General features: G+C 38.4%; 1 protein-coding gene across 1 annotated transcript in view; it reads left to right on the top strand.

Moving 5' to 3' along the window:
* The window catches only part of zranb3 (zinc finger, RAN-binding domain containing 3), a 121,456-nt gene that overhangs the window by 41,913 nt on the left and 63,231 nt on the right, over positions 1–16,312 (top strand). The window lies entirely within an intron of this gene.

Below are 16,312 nucleotides of genomic sequence, written 5' to 3'. Positions count from 1 at the left end.
CACAACACAGCGTGTGCTCTACCCCTCCCAGCTTTTTATGTCTTCTTTTTAATTCGCAAACAATCCGACTGGTTTGATTTGAAAAAGGACAACACTGCCCCCATCTCCTGCTGAAACTGAAGCTCCTGGAGCTTAAAAAAAAAAACAACATTCTGTGCTTTATTTTCCTCCCTGTCAATATCAATCTGAGCAGTCTGTTGACATTATACTTTTGAACAGCATTACAGATTTCACCAGATGGAGACGCGATATAGAGAAAGATGGAGGCCGCCTTGCCAGCGTCTGAAATAGCTCTGCTCGGAGAGTATTGTCTATCTCTCTCTCTTCCTGCAGATGACAGGGGCACAGTATAAATCTCACCTGTCAAGCCAGGAAAGAGAGAAAGCAGGCGGCAGCTTCTGCTGCAAGCGCCTCACACAAAGTTGGGGAAAAGTTGAGCTGGCTCTCAGTAATGTCTCTGACAGCCTATGATTGTATCTTGCAGAAGAGCAGGGGAGGGAATTAGGAGCTGGCAGGCTACAGGTCCAAACTGCTTTCAATGTCTGAGGTGCTTCACGAATCGCCTGAGAGGCGACTAACATGAAAAAGATTCAAAACTAGAATGACGTACGAAAAGTCATCACACTTTAGGTGGGGTGGGGGAAAAAAATCCAAGTTTTACCCAGAGTTCAAAGACTCTGAAATGCAATAAAGGATTTTAAAGTGAAATGTATGACACCTAGTGCTCACTATTTCTTCAAGAATGTAGTTTGTTTTAATTAGTTGCTTTCAACAATGTGTCACATTGGCAGTATTTTCCGCCAAATTTACAAAATGCAACAAATTGAAGAAATACTTCAACCCTCATAAAGTCTTTACATTTAAAATAATACCCTTTAGATTGATCGGCCTTGGTTGCAAATTTTCTACTCGACAGGTAAAGTTTTGCATGCTAATTGAGTCTGACATAGTGGAAAAATGTCCAATCTTCTTTTGGAAAGCAAGCATGCATGAGCGATGCAAACAGCAACTTTTAAACAGAGTGTGCACGGGGAGAAATGGGCTCGTGCACGCTCTTGGGAGCGGGTACAGGGTTATTTATGTGCTTTTTTTTTTTGCAAAAATCCTTCAATATACTTTTAATGTTTTTTTGTAAATTTCTTCCTTTCAAGCTTTGTTTATTATTTATAAAGGATATTAATTTAAAAGAAACGTAAAATCATGTTGATTAAAACTCCAAATGTCATTGGGCCTTAATGACAAGCCTACATCTGCAGAAAAAGCGGTCCAACTTGGAGTTTCTACAATGTTGTCAGGAGGAATGGGCCAAATTTTAAGAAAACAACTGTGAAAGTATTCTAGAAACATACCATAAATATTTAGGAGATATATTTTTCATCCGATATTAAATAAAGAACTATTTATAAAGTTAATCTCTTTATTCTGGCATTTAGAAAGTATTTCTAACTGACCTAAAAAAGGCTTCATTTACCCTCAAACAGTGAGAAATTATGTAGTTATAAACTCTACATAAATATTTGGTTTCAACTGGAGTTACAGAAGAACGGAGATGATTATATTCTGAGTAAAACTGATGCTCCAGTTTCCTTGTATCTGACATTCCTTAATTACCACCAAAGTATCTTAAATGCTTGGCAGGTCCTATATCAAGTTTCCAGCAACTATTGAATGTGCTGAAGGTCTGTTTACAGCTTTGTCCAGTGGAAGCCGACACACTTGAGATGAGCAGTTTTTTTTTTCTTTATTTCTTTAGCTCACACCCACACAAAGACACAATACACCCCGCCTCCTTTTTTTATCCTCAGCTGCAGCAGATGCTTGATAACTATTCAGCATTCACACACCTCTTTGTCACAAGCACCACTCTGCATTCACGGCAGCGGGGCTGTGTCAGCTTGCTAGACAGGGAATTTAACAACCTGCTAAATTTGTAAATGACAGACTGTGCGGGAAAATAACAACTGTATTTATGGAGATATCTCTCAGCTTGCCACTGAAATCCTCGGTTCTCCAAGATGTAAGAAAAATAATCACGTGGAAGACTGTGATGTGACATGAGAAATGTTATCCCTTCAAGAGCAACATTTCTTTTTTTTTTTAAGTGTGACTACACAGCGAACAGGGAGAGTTTGAATCATAGAATACAGTCGTGTTATACAAGGATATCAGGCAATAAGATTAAAAATAAGGAATTCTGGTTTTCTATGATGGGTTTTTGCAGCGCTGCTCAGTGGAGCAGTAGGTAGCACTGCTGCCTTGCAGCAAGAAGGTTAAAAACTAATATGATGTAATAACGTAAAATCAAGGCCACAAAGTGTAAAAGAAAAACGGTGTTCCCCTTTAAGCCACATGGTATAAAATGCATTAGAAAATATCACCTACTGCACCTTTTAAGCCTGTTTGTGGTTGCCACGACCTGGATAACAGAAAATTGACAGGCGTATATACCTGGTTATATAACTACCAATGATGAAGTGAGACTTTTATTAAAAAAAATGGTTGGTGGCTGTTGCTCTTAGTGATATCCTCAGACCCACCAGTCATATAGAACCCATTTCTGAACTTAAATCACACTCTACACCAATAATCGTGTAAATTCCTATAATTGTTAGGAAAAGTATATTCCTGCATTGCCATGGTTGCTCTGAACTAATACCACGCCCACGGCTTTAGTTCTAAAGCCGTGGGCGTGGTATTAGATTCCAAAGGGCCGTGGTCTTAGATTCCATAGGGGTGGTCTTAGATTACATTGTGATGTTATTGGTATTCCAGAACACTGGACACTGGTTCAGTTGCTACTAGCCCAGTCAAGAGGTAACATCTACTTGGAGAGAAACTATTTCTCAGTGACGTTAGATTACAATTACTTCAGATAACAAGTTAGCATGGCATTTATTGTTGGTTTTGCTGTTGGGGCCCTTGTTACTAAGGGAATGAAAAAGCTATTTTCCTACTTCAGTGAAGAAAATGCAATGCCTGACCATAGTTCCCAGGATGAGGGGATCAACTTTCAATGCACAGGTAATGTTTTGACCTTGGGGAATGTTGAACCCAGCAGGAAAAGTGATGAAAGTAACTTTGAAAAGACAAAAAATACAACTAATGGATCACTTCACAATAAAATCAGGAAAAAGATGGAACTTGACGCATATTTAGAAAAAATACTACACAGAGATGATTACCCCAGAGAAGAGGATGGTAAAGCAAATAAATTGATCAACCCAGATTTCACCCTGAATGAAGGTACAGCAGAGCAAGGTACTTCTGAAGACCCTCAAAAGGAAATCAAGATAAAGGAGGAATTTGACAAATGTTTAGGTCAAATACTAAACCAGGTAGATACTGTGTTCAAAGACGGTGAAACAAATCAATGTGTCAACCCAGATTTCATCCTGAATGAAGGTACAGTAGAGCAAGGTACTTCTGAAGACCCTCAAAAGGAAATCAAGATAAAGGAGGAATTTGATAAATGTTTAGGTCAAATACTAAACCAGGTAGATACTGTCTTCAAAGACGGTGAAACAAATCAATGTGTCAACCCAGATTTCACCCTGAATGAAGGTACAGAAGAGCAATGTTCTTCTGAAGACCCTCAAAAGGAAATCAAGATAAAGGAGGAATTTGATAAATGTTTAGGTCAAATACTAAACCAGGTAGATACTGTCTTCAAAGACGGTGAAACAAATCAATGTGTCAACCCAGATTTCACCCTGAATGAAGGTACAGCAGAGCAAGGTACTTCTGAAGACCCTCAAAAGGAAATCAAGATAAAGGAGGAATTTGATAAATGTTTAGGTCAAATACTAAACCAGGTAGATACTTTCTTCAAAGACTGTGAAACAAATCAATGTTTCTACCCAGATTTCACCCTGAATGAAGGTACAGCAGAGCAATGTTCTTCTGAAGACCCTCGACAGGAACTCAAGATAAAGGAGGAACTTGACGCTAGTTTAGGTCCAATACTAAACGTTGTAGATACTTTCTTCAAAGAGGTTGAAACAAATAATTGTACCTACCCAGATTTCACCCTGAATGAAGGTAGAGCAGAGCAAGGTACTTCTGAAGGCCCGCAAAAGGAAATCAAGATAAAGGAGGAATTTGACAAATGTTTAGGTCAAATACTAAACCAGGTAGATACTTTCTTCAAAGAGGGTGAAACAAATCAATGTGTCTTCCCAGATTTGGACACAAATAGAGTTACAATGGAGGACCGAACCGAAAGACAACGAACCTTTAAAGATGCTCAAAATAATATGATGGAGGGATTTGGCTTCTGTTTAGATAACATACTAAACAGCTTAGTTAATTCCTCTGAAGAAGATGGTAAAACAAACTCTTTTGTCGACGCAGAATTTCACCTAAATGGAGTTGCAATGGAAGGCCAGACTGCAAGTGAAGGAATATTTGAAGGTTCTGAAAATGAAATGACAGCGGGAGAACTTGACTTCTATTTAGATGAAATAGCAGAAGGTAAATATATTTTCTCCAGAGAAGAAGATGTTAAAACAAATGATTTGTTCTCTCTGGATTTTGCCATAAATCAAGTGACTGATGACGAAACTAAAAGTCAGGGAACCGATGTAGACCCTCAAGACGAAAGCATGACAGATGAAGATTTTAACACCTGGTTAAATGAAATTACGGACAGTGAAGATGATATCTCCAAAGCAGAAGACATTCAAATAAATGAAATGGTCTGTCCAGATATTTCCCTAAATCAAGTCACAAATGAGGACAAAACTAAAAGTCAGGGAACTGATGAAGACTCTCAAGATGACAGCATATCAGATGAAGATTTTGACACCTGGTTAAATGAATTTACGGACAGTGAAGATCATATCTCCAAAGCAGAAGACATTCAAATAAATGAAATGGTCTGTCCAGATATTGCCCTAAATCAAGTCACAAATGAGGACAAAACTAAAAGTCAGGGAACCGATGAAGACCCTCAAGATGAAAGCATCACAGATGAAGATTTTGACACCTGGTTAAATGAAATACTGGACAGTGAAGATCATATCTCCAAAGCAGAAGACATTCAAATAAATGAAATGGTCTGTCCAGATATTGCCCTAAATCAAGTCACAAATGAGGACAAAACTAAAAGTCAGGGAACCGATGAAGACCCTCAAGATGAAAGCATATCAGATGAAGATTTTGACACCTGGTTAAATGAATTTATGGACAGTGAAGATCATATCTCCAAAGCAGAAGACATTGAAATAAATGAAATGGTCTGTCCAGATATTGCCCTAAATCAAGTCACAATTGAGGACAAAACTAAAAGTTAGAGAACCGATGAAGACCCTCAAGATGAAAGCATCACAGATGAAGATTTTGACACCTGGTTAAATGAAATACTGGACAGTGAAGATATCTCCAAAGCAGAAGACATTCAAATACTTGAAATGGTCCGTCCAGATATTGCCCTAAATCAAGTCACAATTGAAGACAAAAGTAAAAGTCAGGGAACCGATGAAGACCCTCAAGATGAAAGCATCACAGATGAAGATTTTGACACCTGGTTAAATGAAATACTGGACAGTGAAGATATCTCCAAAGCAGAAGACATTCAAATACTTGAAATGGTCCGTCCAGATATTGCCCTAAATCAAGTCACAATTGAGGACAAAACTAAAAGTCAGAGAACCGATGAAGACCCTCAAGATGAAAGCATCACAGATGAAGATTTTGACACCTGGTTAAATGAAATACTGGACAGTGAAGATATCTCCAAAGCAGAAGACATTCAAATACTTGAAATGGTCTGTCCAGATATTGCCCTAAATCAAGTCACAATTGAGGACAAAACTAAAAGTCAGAGAACCGATGAAGACCCTCAAGATGAAAGCATCACAGATGAAGATTTTGACACCTGGTTAAATGAAATACTGGACAGTGAAGATATCTCCAAAGCAGAAGACATTCAAAAAATGAAATGGTCTGTCCAGATATTGCCCTAAATCAAGTCACAATTGAGGACAAAAGTAAAAGTCAGGGAACCGATGAAGACCCTCAAGATGATTGAGGACAACACTAAAAGTCAGTTGATATTTAAGGCAGAAGATGAAAATGTAACAATTGAAACTATAGACTGTGCACCCGATATTTGTCACAATGTTCTACATCTATGAGAAATACACAGAAGGAGAAGACGAATTTAGCGTTGGAGTCAAAGCTACCCCTGAACAACAAAACCTACAACCCCGAAAGCTCCGCTAATGTGCCTACGATTACAACAAGAGATTGAGAGATAAAAAATGAGAAAAATAATTCTAAAAAAATTACAATAAAAAAAAAAAAACATAAAAAAAGAAAAAAAAAACATTAAAAAACAAAACACACAAAAAATTAAACACACAAAAAAAAAAAAAAAAAAAAAACACACACCCACACACACACACAAACACCATCCCCCCTTGAACCGCCACCTTAACGTGGTGGTGGGGTTTCAGTGCCCGGATGATCCCAGAGGCTATGTTATTGGTAGGGTCTCCCAAGGTAAACAGGCTCTGGGTAACGGGTCAGACAAAGAGCGGTTCAAAAGCCTTCATGAAGAGTAGGAAATTGAGTGTATTAATAAAAACAAAAAACAAAACCATAACCCTAGTAATGTCCCTCTATTATGGCAGTTTTGTTTTTTCTAATTAAAGATAAAAATAAATCTGTTTTTAAAGTTACAACAAAAAAGTATAAAAAATAGTGTTGCGCCGATGCCATTTTTTGGCCCCGATACCGATACCCGATACCTGGCTGTGCAGTATCGGCCGATACCATAATAATGTAAAATAATTGCCATCATGGCTTTGTCAAGCTGCTGCCTTCCTTTGTGAAGCAGGAAAAAAATCTAATACAAAGTGAATCCAGTAGAGCTTTTTATTGCCTACCTGGAATGGGTGAAAATAGTTGAATAAACTTATGGCTCTCAAAATGGTATCGGTGCCCTATTTGTTGGTACTCGCCGATACCGATACCACCATTTTAGGGCAGTATCGGGGCCCCGTCCGATACTGGTATCGGTATCGGTGAAACACTAATAAAAAATATAGAAGCAAAACATAAACCAGTAAAAACAATAACCCTACTGGGGAAATTTTGAAATCTGTTCCTCTTTATTTTACTAGAAAATAATTGAAGAATTTGATAAATAAAACATGAAATATTGATTACAGGACAAGAAAGCTTAAAGAAATGCTGCTACTGAGCCAGGTTGTTCAATGCAGTAATCTGTTGCCATCATTTTAATCGGGGCAATAGCTTCTTTGCTCTCTGAAATCGATAAGTGATGGTATACAGGAAATCACCTCAGAATTTACTCTGGGTTGCTACTAACCCTGCTTTGTGAAATGGGGCCCATCCAATTATTACGCAAGTTGTAGTTGTGAGTAGGGCTGACACTAATGGTAATTTTGCCAATTAATTCATCTGTCAATTTTTTTCCCCCTTGATGGATAAATAATCGGATAGCCAAAGGTTCATTTACAATGTTCTTTTTTAAATTAAACCAGGTGGAACTAAAACTTTTCCACTTGAGGAATTCTGGATCGAGCATATTTACAGATAAAAACATTTTTTTTATCCTAAATGCAAAGTGTTGACTTTTTATTTTTTTATTTCGGTATAATCACATCTCTATCTGGGTCGCTCTGTCAGCTCTGTCAGGCATGTTTTAGACTCTCTATACGACAAATTAACAATGAATTGATTACTGAATTAGTTGATGATTATTTCAATAATTGATTAATTACAATGAATCTGATTGTTTCAGCCCTAGTTGTAAGAAATTTTTTTTTCTATTGATAAACCACAGCTCTCCTGGTGAGTCCAAATGTTCATTAACCTCTCAAACCGGAATATTTAAGAAAGTAAAAGTGAGATTTTGGCTTTCTTAGTAAAAAAGCTATGTGTGTACAGTATGTACGATTATGGGGCAGAATTTAAAAGGGCAGATTATACTTCTGCATTCGACATTCATAAAATGTTGCTTGGGTCTGGTCATGAACCAGTTTTGCTGGTATGCTTCTGCACCGTCGCTCTGGAATTTCCAGGGACACATAGCAGTTTCCTGCCAAAGCGCAAGCCTATTCGAGAACTCACAAGAACTTGGGCGGCGCCAACATTAATGTAAATGGAGTTGGCAAAAAGATGGATTAACGCATAACTTTTATATCACATCTTACATTGAAGCTATAATTACTTTAATGTAATGTAATGTAATTCAGGAAGAGCAGTGTGGTTTCCGTTCTGGTCGTGGAACGCTGGGCCAGCTCTACACCCTCAGCAGGGTCCTGGAGGGTGCATGGGAGTTCGCCCAACCAGTCTACATGTGCTTTGTGGACTTGGAGAAGGCGTTCGACCGTGTCCCTCTGGGGGCCCTGTGGGGGGTTCTCCGGGAGTACGGGGTACCGGGCCCTTTGATACGGGCTTTCAGGTCCCTGTATGACCGGTGTCAGAGTCTGGTCCGCATTGCCGGCAGTAAGTCGGGCTCGTTTCCGGTGAGAGTTGGACTCCGCCAGGGCTGCCCTTTGTCACAGATTCTGTTCATTACCTTCATGTACAGAATTTCTAGGCGCAGCCAAGGTGTTGAGGGGATCCGTTTTGGTGGCCTTAGGATTGCGTCTCTGCTTTTTGCAGATGATGTGGTCCTATTGGCTTCATCAGGTCGTGATCTGCAGCTCTCGCTGGATCGGTTCGCAGCCGAGTGTGAAACGGCCGGGATGGGGATCAGTGCCTCCAAATCCGAGGCCATGGTCTTGAGCCGGAAAAGGGTAGAGTGCCTTCTCCAGGTCAGGAGGGGTGTCCTGCCCCAAGTGGAGGAGTTTAAGTATCTTGGGATCTTGTTCACGAATGAGGGACGAAGGGAGCGGGAGATCGACAGGCGGATTGGTTCAGCGTCTGCCGTGAAGCGGGTGCTGTACCGGTCCGTCGTGGTGAAGAGAGAGCTCAGTCAAAAAGCGAAGCTCTCGATTTACCGGTCGATCTACGTTCCTACCCTCATCTATGGTCATGAACTCTGGGTCATGACCAAAAGAACGAGATCGTGGATACAAGCGACCGAAATGGGTTTCCTCCGTAGGGTGGCTGGGCTCTCCCTTAGAGATAGGGTGAGAAGCTCGTTCATCCGGGAGGGACTCGGAGTAGAGCCGCTGCTCCTCCACGTCGAGAGGAGCCAGTTGAGGTGGCTCGGGCATCTGGTTAGGATGCCTCCTGGAGGCCTCCCTGGTGAGGTGTTCCGGGCACGTCCCACCGGGGGGAGGCCCCGGGGAAAACCCAGGACACGCTGGAGTGACTAGGTTTCTCGGCTGGCCTGGGAACGCCTTGGGGTTCCTCCTGAAGAGCTGGAAGAAGTGGCTGGGGAGAGGGAAGTCTGGGCCTCCCTTCTTAAGCTGCTGCCCCCGCGACCCGACCCCGGATAAGCGGAGGAAGATGGAGGGAGGGAGGGAGGGAGTAATGTAAATCTCTTTATTGTTCCTCAATGGGGAAATTCGTTTTTTCCAATTTGACACATCCCCTTTAGGAGTCGGGCTGCCGTTGTGCATATAACAATAAATACTTACTTTTATATAAATGTACAACTAAACATTTGCATTAATATATGATGAACAATGTAGATATTTATCACCCTGAACAACAGATTAAAAGACAGAAGGCTAAAGGTTAGCATTGTCTTTTCTTAGAATATTTTGACCTAAAACAACTAATGACTCCAAGTCATATTAAAAAAAACTAAACACTCAAATACCGATGTTTCTAGATTTTTTTAAAAAGATTAGGAGAGGAGCGTTTAATCCTGTAGAAACCGCTTCCTGCTGCCATATTGGTTTTCCCCTTTTGCAGTTTCTGGGTCTTTCTCATAAACAACAGCAGCCATTTTCAGATATATAAAAGTGATTAACATTATGTTTGAATAAAAAATGTGATAAATACTTTATCCGTTTCCTATAGATCTTAAATATTTAGAGATAAATGTAAAAGATCCCATGCAAAATGGCTTTAAAAGATGATGATTGATTTGAAAGACAACATGAACCTCTGGTTGCGTGGAAGCAAAATATCTATTCCAATATGAGACTGTTTCAAAGTATTATAGCGTAAAACCCTGCATAGATGCTTAATGACATTTAATAAGAAAAGACTTAGGAGCTAACTTATGGGTAAATGTCAAGTTGTCTTAGCTGTTGTGAAGATCTCCTTACACCCCTCTATGTTCTTATATTGAGAAGTTTTTTTAAGCTATGAGAATCACTTTTGTCTTTTGTTTAGAATTTGTTTTTTTTTTATATATCTTCCTGATAATTAGGCATGAATTCATTATACTTTAACCTCTGTGTTGAAATATGTAATTTAACATCTCTATTGATTTTGAAGGTTGTTGTTTTCTTTCTAATCTCTTATCTAAGCCTTCAATAGATCCCCTTATAACAGGTGTTAAACAATAACATCATATAATAATCCTCCTGTTAAGATTGGATCCCTGTAGGGCCGCTTGGTTGTTGTTGTTTTTTTTTTTCATCAAACTGTCACAGACTGTTACTTTCGATCCTTTGTGTGATGGAGTCGGACTGGTCGGATCCATTTTCTATACATATTTGCGATTAGGAAACTTGAGGAGAACCATGTCGCTCTTTATTCGGCCCTGTTTGTGTTTTCTGCAGCTCTCTAGGGCCAGAAGTGTGGGCACGGTTTAGCCCTTCAGCTTTTTCACCGTCAATTTATCCCTCGGGTGTGAGAGGTGGAAGGAGGAAGAGGGGGATTTGGTTATCTCCTGGGTCTTTATACCACTCAGCTTACATGAGAGTCCAACAGCAAAATCTTTATCAGGACCATCTTTGAAAAAGGCTGCAAAGAAAACAATTGTTTGTTTATCAACCCACTTCAAACATAATGGGTTGGAAAACACGGGGGCAGACCCCCACAGGATTTCACTGCTAACGTTGTCCTCGTCGGGGATAAGTTAACACAAATTGAGCCGTCTCTGCGGCCTCAGTCCGCTTGTTAGTGGAGGAAGCCAGCAGCGGGGCCAGAAGCCCGGAGACTCGCGGTGACATTTGAGGGAGCCGACGAGAAACTGGCCTTTTGAAGAAACAAGTCACAGAGAGGCAAGATCACTAATTAGCCCTCCTCGTCTTTCCAGTCTCACAACTTACTGTCTTGTTAGATTTTGCACCTCGAGTTTGACAAATGTTGTGAAAGGATGTGATTTAAATTTAACCGGGAGAGGTGGGGAACAGAAATGGTGCAGCCTTTTTATTTTATTTTTTTAAGTTTTGCCCAGACTGTGACATTTTACAGTTGGTCATAAATATTTGTGCTCTTTCCTTAAAGCAGCTGCTGTCTGTCGAACTGCCTCAGAAACAGACTTTATAACAAACGTACAGAAGCCTATTTTGAGGTAAAGTATTTTTTTTTATGAAGGATTCAAATTAAACTTTTTACAATGAAAAATCAACAGCAGTAAAGTAAATATTGCAATATCTAAAATATCTCCTTTAAAAGCTAAATTTCTACCTATAAAGTGTAATTATTTTAGATTTAATTGTGTATTCTACAGTGTAACAGAGTTCAACATTTCAATGACTAAATAACTAGAATCATTTCAACCTGTGTTAATTATTTTGTTCATTACCACCTGTCCCCATGCAATTACATTACTTACCCCTAGGGGGGCGCAACCCTCCAGTTTGGGATCCATTGCTATAACCTGTTAAGCTCTAAAGGTTTAAAAAGCAATTTCCACATGAAATTATAACTGAAATAATCAGGTGTTGCTCCACAATTTTTGTCTAAATATAAACTTTTCTTGTATTTAGTGTTAAGGTAAGTTTTATTTCAGTGGAACCAGGATCATATCTGGTTTGGAATTAAGCAAAAAAAAAAAAAAAGTGATAAAAAATTTAGTTTGCTTAAAGATTTTTTCTAAATAAATACAATAAAACCTTTTTTTTAAACCTAGCAGCTGTATTAGAATTCATTTATCAACATCTTTAGTATATTTGGATTGAATCAATTGAAGCATAATTTGGTATACTTTAGCAAATAAAAGAAGTCTGATCAAATAAAGGTGCTTAAATTAATTGAAGGCCTCCTCCTGCACATGACAGAGCCTTTGATCTTTGGTGCTGTATATGCTAAACCGGTGACAACCATTGGTAAGGTAACCATGGCTACCACCTACACAGCAAAAAAACAACAACCTAGAAATAAATAAAAATGTCTTAATTTAAGTGTATTTACCCTAATATGAGTTGCAAATGGAATGAGTGTTTTTCCTCCTAAAGATACTTAGATAATATGCACTTAATATAAAAAAAGCAATTGTTTAGTCTTGTTTTAAATTTAAATAGTCTTGTTCCATTGGCAAAGTGTCCCACTTACCTCCTCAATTCAAGAAATAATGCACTTATTTTGAGAAAAAATGACTTTAGATTTATTTTTTGCAGTGTAAATAATCTGTGGAAACATTCTTGTGTCATTTGCGTCATAGTTGTCGGGAAGTTATGAACCCTTGGTTTCCAAGGATACCAACTACATGGGAGGGACAGGAACATCTCTGTGTCCCGAACCATCGTTCTAGAAAAAACTTTAGACTTAAAATTTTGCAACTGTGAGAAAAAAATGGCAACCAGTTTTGCAGATATTGAAGTTGGTTCTTTTGAAGTTTTTAGGGAAAAACCAAAACATGACCTTATAAAGTAGCAATACTTTCCTGACCCAAAGTTCTGACATTTTGAAATAAGTTTTTCAGATTTTCTAAAAAAAAAAAGGGAAAATTTTGTAAATTAACTTTTTTTCTTATCAGAAAATGTCAATTTTTTCTTGTAAATTTGTGAAATTAACCTGAAAAAAAATCGTTTTGGTAAATATTTACTCTTTTCTTTCATTTACGATTATTCAGAGTGAGGGCTTTATTTCCACGAACCCCGCAGTAGTTCAACGCTCTGCATTTCAGCAGATGCACTGTGTTACAGATGCCACTGATGTAAAAAAAAAAAAAAAAAAAAAAAAGGGAAAATTTTGTAAATTAACTTTTTTTCTTATCAGAAAATGTCAATTTTTTCTTGTAAATTTGTGAAATTAACCTGAAAAAAAATCGTTTTGGTAAATATTTACTCTTTTCTTTCATTTACGATTATTCAGAGTGAGGGCTTTATTTCCACGAACCCCGCAGTAGTTCAACGCTCTGCATTTCAGCAGATGCACTGTGTTACAGATGCCACTGATGTAAAAAAAAAAAAAAAAAAAAAAAAGGGAAAATTTTGTAAATTAACTTTTTTTCTTATCAGAAAATGTCAATTTTTTCTTGTAAATTTGTGAAATTAACCTGAAAAAAAATCGTTTTGGTAAATATTTACTCTTTTCTTTCATTTACGATTATTCAGAGTGAGGGCTTTATTTCCACGAACCTCGCAGTAGTTCAACGCTCTGCATTTCAGCAGATGCACTGTGTTACAGATGCCACTGATGTAAAAAAAAAAAAAAAAAAAAAAAAGGGAAAATTTTGTAAATTAACTTTTTTTCTTATCAGAAAATGTCGATTTTTTCTTGTAAATTTGTGAAATTAACCTGAAAAAAAATCGTTTTGGTAAATATTTACTCTTTTCTTTCATTTACGATTATTCAGAGTGAGGGCTTTATTTCCACGAACCCCGCAGTAGTTCAACGCTCTGCATTTCAGCAGATGCACTGTGTTACAGATGCCACTGATGTAAAAAAAAAAAAAAAAGGGAAAATTTTGTAAATTAACTTTTTTTCTTATCAGAAAATGTCAATTTTTTCTTGTAAATTTGTGAAATTAACCTGAAAAAAAATCGTTTTGGTAAATATTTACTCTTTTCTTTCATTTACGATTATTCAGAGTGAGGGCTTTATTTCCACGAACCCCGCAGTAGTTCAACGCTCTGCATTTCAGATGCACTGTGTTACAGATGCCACTGATGAAAAAAAAAAAAAAAAAAAAAAAAAAAAAAACTCAGCTAACAGGCTAAGTGATTATTGCTTCATTAGTGCAGCTTTGTGCATTTGAAATGGTAATATGTAAAAAAAAAAAATAAATAAAATGTGCTGCTGTTGTTTCAGAGATAGTAAAGATAATTTTTTAGGTCACCCAGTAATCAAATATTCCCCTATTTAGATTTCAATTGAATCAAATTTATATACCGTAGCCTACTTTTTCAGTGCTACTTCATATATGCAGGTAAAAGTGTTATTTGTGCTGATTCTGTTTTTAACATTAATTATTTTTAATACGACCGATGACGTCACCATCCCAGCAGATGTTTAGTTGTTTCCCTGTTTCCTGATATGTTATTGCATGACATCACATGTCCTTCCTGTGCTGGTATTAAGTATAATAGTTGGCATGTTTATATTATTTAGTGGCTGGAATGATTGTTTAATATTTAGTAAATCACCAGCCTTCCAGACCCTCAGCTGCTGTTACCCCCGGCAACCCCATCTCATTACCTGTCAAGGTCTTGTTGTCGGCATTTCACAATAAAAGCACAGGTGAAACTTAACATCACAGCCTGCTGCAAAATTTTTCTTCATGATCAACTTTTAAATCGCCTTGGGAAACCATTTTTTTTTTTTTGAAAAGCCCCAGAAGCTCTGAAAAAAAAGAGTCGATTTTGGTTCAATAAGAGCAACGGAGTGCGTGACGTATGTTAAGCCAGGCACAGTTGTTGTCAACAAAAATCAAAGCGTGCAGTTTCACGCCTAGAATAAGAAGATGAGCCTTGATCGCGTTTCTCTTTTCCTCCTTTAAAATTAATTTGCTGTCGATATCTTCTAGAACAGACCTAATAGCAGAATCTACACACCTCAACTCTCCAGCGGCAGCCATTGTTGTTGTCACCCAAGTGCGCTTTGGTGACGTGGTTGATTACGTTACTGTTGATCATCTGTCCATCATCGTCTAAAGCCCGCCCTGACAATTTGATTGGCCCGCCAGATATTGTGCGAGCATACTCGCGCTACTATTAAGCAATGCCAGAACGAACTTCCTGACCTGAAACGTTGTGGGCGGGACTAAGTTCGGAATGGCACCCAGGCTAGGATTCGTCAGGGCTGCCTTGTAAATCTATCCTCACAGAAAGCCCCTATGCTGGGCAGTGGGCAGTGACAGTCCTAGGACTAAATTAAAACGGCTTTTTTTTTAAAGCCATCTAAAATCCTCTTGAGACCATTCCTTATTTATACCCTTTTTAATATTATTTTCTCTATATTCAATTTTAAGTGAAAAAAGCTTCACCTACAACCAGTCCCTGATTGGCTGCCGTGTTGCGATTTCATAGAAAAGTTCAGATAATTTCAACTTCAAGGATCTCCGCTCCTCTATCTTCATGCGGTGCTGCTGTTCGACCTCAGCTCTTTCGAATAGCCTCCGGTATAAACTAACCATTAAAGAGGCATTACTGAGTTTTTCTAATGATACTGCCCTCTGTGGCCAAAACACAGAACTGCAGCAATCTTCTGCTTGTTCTCGTAGCTCATGCTTGTAGTTAACCATTTAATTACCTCCGCCAATGAGGTTATGCTTTTAGTAGATATGTGTTTGTCCGTCAGTGGTTTTATATTTTAATGAAATCTTTAACTCAGTCCAAGGAATAATCCATTACATTCTGGTGATGATCCATATCATAATCAGGATGTAGGAATTTTTTAAAGGATTTTATAACATTATTTGGCATAGCAAGCAGTTCCCTCCTAAACCAGAGGGTGGCAGCAGTGATTATGGGATTTTAAGGAAGTTGTTTCCAAAGGTGCTTCTCATGCCAAGAAACAATTCATTCAAATTTGGTAATCATGCATATTGTGTAGTTTTAGCTGCAGGTGAAAGTCACAATTTTTTACTCATTTCACCTTACCTGGAGTTGCCAACCGTGTTTGAGTTGTCCAGTCACTTTTTGTTAACCTGACTCTGCCAGATGGATTTGCTCCGCATATCCATCTGGAAACCTTCAGTTGAAGTAATTTTGGGAAGGGCCGAAAATACTGGTTAGCTGATTGGCCTATGTTGGTGATAGACGGGCCAAATAGACCAATCAGATCAACGAAGCATATGACGCACTGACAGAGCGACGACGAAGAGGAGCCAATTGATTGATCAAACTCTTGCCGAAACCAGTCGGGAGAAGAGCAAAAACATCTTTTCCTCTGAGAAAAGCCTCAAGAGCAGTGTTTTGCTCTTCTTTCAGTGAAGAAATACTCTGTAATTCCGATAAAACCATGTTCTTTAGACTGAACTGTCGCGCTTCTCGTTGCGTCACACCTCAACCCGCCTCAAAGCCAACGCTGATTGGACGTTTGTTTG

This window comes from Cyprinodon tularosa, unplaced genomic scaffold (genome assembly GCF_016077235.1).
Source record: "Cyprinodon tularosa strain WSP-4 unplaced genomic scaffold, ASM1607723v1 ctg344, whole genome shotgun sequence".
NCBI lineage: Eukaryota > Metazoa > Chordata > Actinopteri > Cyprinodontiformes > Cyprinodontidae > Cyprinodon > Cyprinodon tularosa.
This window is presented reverse-complemented; position numbering and strand designations above follow the sequence as displayed.